At 31.3% G+C, this 2,459-nt stretch overlaps 1 long non-coding RNA gene across 2 annotated transcripts in view; it reads left to right on the top strand.

Moving 5' to 3' along the window:
- LOC116186899 overlaps positions 1–1,339 on the top strand; it is a 21,285-nt gene extending 19,946 nt beyond the window's left edge. The window contains exon 2 of one of the 2 annotated variants that reach the window (XR_004151943.1): positions 460–1,339. This is a non-coding gene — a long non-coding RNA (uncharacterized LOC116186899). Of the gene's footprint in view, positions 1–455 lie in introns of both variants that reach the window. The other variant, XR_004151944.1, reaches the window with a different exon arrangement.
- The last annotated feature ends 1,120 nt before the right edge of the window (positions 1,340–2,459 follow it).

Raw genomic sequence — 2,459 nt, 5'->3', positions numbered from 1 at the left:
AAAAAAAAAAAAAAAAAAAAAAGAAAAAAGAAAAAAGAAAAAAAAAGAAAAAAGGAATAGTCAAAATCCTACGTGTCGTACTTTTTCCTCCGACTTAATTTTTCCCAACTCGCATCGAATCCTTGGTTTAACAATAATTTCGTTACGATTAATGTATATAGTAATTATCGTTACATAATTGCTAGTAGAAGATACGAGACACGCTTGAAATTTTTTTCGTATTTTTTTTTTTCATTGAACAAGCGCACGCTTTTGAACATCATGATTGATGCACGATCGATCGAGTTTCAAGCAGTATAGTTGTATAGTTGTGCTTCGTTTAGGATTAACATTCTCTCTCTCCCTTTCTCTCTCTCTCTCTCTCTCTTACAACTAGTAAAACGTTGACGTACTTTCGAGTCAAGAGACGAATTTACGAATTAAGAAACACACGTGCTCGTAGTTTCTCGTTAAAGCTAGTATAGTTGTCAGTAAAATTTAATATAGTTGATAGTGGCAGCATACACTTGCTTCGACGTCGTCACATCCATATCGTGTCGACAATGAAATATTTTATATTTGGTAAAGGCTGATAATAATCGCCTGTCGTTAGTATAGTTCTTAACTATAGTTAATCGCCGTCGATATCGATTACGCAGTTCGAAATCAAGATTCAACCGATGGACAACACATCCTTCGACGATAAAAATATCACATTAATGCACCAGCAATAACATTATTGAGTATAGTTGATGGAAATGCCCGAACTACGAGGAGACGACTATAGTTGAATCTATATAACGCGATTAATAGTCGACCATGCAAAAAATTTCTTGTCGAATCGAATTATATGCGCGCAACTATGCTACATTTTCAATTTACTAGGTAACTATAGTGTAATGATCGACCATAGTTACATTTCTCTCAATGGTATCATCATATAAACGTTACTTCAATCAAAAAATGGCTAGCTTCAGCCTAATATTAAACTTTAAACAACTCCAAATCCTAACTATTGTCGATTAGGGAACAACTATAAATTAGATCGACCATACTTAATTTTAAGTTTTAATTTTCGTTTATGAACAGCATTTATATTCTTTTCGCAAAACACGTTTTCACTCGAATCGAAATAATGAGTCGAGACAACCATATACGATACAACAACTATACCCTTTCTCGATTGATCGCACGTTGTGTCGTTTGTGTATACGCGTTCTTTCTGCGAGAATATGTTGTGTGTGTGTGTGTGTATGTGTATGTGTATGTGTATGCCCGCGTGCATTTTCATTAATGCAAGTATAAATGTTAGTGTTAAGTGTTAGTAATAATAATAACAGCGGTAACAGGAGCAATAATAGTAATAAATAGTAGTAATAGTAGTAGTAGTAGTAGTAGTAGCAGTAGTAATAGTAATAGTAGTAGGAGTAGTGTAATAGTAATAGTAGTAGTAGTAATAGCAGTAGTAGTAGTAGTAGTAGTAGTAGTAATAGTAGTAGTAATAGTAGTAGTAGTAGTAAGTCGACCGGGTGCACATCCGACGAGGGCAGGTCCTACAGTGACAAATAACGACGGTATTGTTTTTTTTAAAAATTCTGGGACAATTTGTACAATTTGTCTTTCATTATATCGTGTCACTCCTGCGATCCTTTTGTCCATCATTTTTTTTTACCTTCGTTACATAATCCTTCAGACTTATTCGTATGCCTAGCAGCAGATGATAGTTCTAATATCTCACTATTTACTTATTCTCATTTTTTTTTGTTGTTTTTTTTTTTTCTTTTTTTTTTTACAGTAAATTATAGCAAATCAACTGTTACTATTTTGCCGACAGTTGATAAGTATGATCAAAAATTTTTGTACGTTTGGGTGTTAGTATTGGCAGCCCCGAAAATTTTGTTAGTCGATCGTTAAGACGACACTAGTATTTTCATAAATTGTTTTACAATAAAATCAATGCGTTTTTATATATTCCTTGTTATTTATAAATTATTTGCAACAATTGTAAAATAATTTCCACTATCATTCGAAGCTACTGTACAATATACTCACTTATTGCAATTTTATCACCACATTAATTTTATTCATTTCTAGAATTTCGAAAATCATCGACGAAATTTTGAAAACGAATTTTATATACATGGTGAAAAAAATATCGAATAATATCAAATAAATATTTTCCTAGAGACTAGAGAAATACTACTTTCACTAATTAATTTTTAAAAAATTGAGCAGTATTCTCACGCATCATTAAAATTCCAAATTTTGAATTACTGTAAAGATAGTAAGAAGAGGACCAATTTCACGAAAAAAACTTATTTCGATGATAAAAATTTCGAAACAATTCTATAATTTTTCAACAAAATTTATCTTTTTTTTTTTTTTTTACTTTTTTCATGATATTGGTCTCAAAGGGGTTAGTCAACGAAGAGATTCAGAAAGGATGAAAAATATAGGCAAGAATTTAAAAGATTAAAATT

This window comes from Apis dorsata, unplaced genomic scaffold (assembly GCF_000469605.1).
Source record: "Apis dorsata unplaced genomic scaffold, Apis dorsata 1.3 scaffold_73, whole genome shotgun sequence".
Classification (NCBI taxonomy): Eukaryota; Metazoa; Arthropoda; class Insecta; order Hymenoptera; family Apidae; genus Apis; species Apis dorsata.
This window is presented reverse-complemented; position numbering and strand designations above follow the sequence as displayed.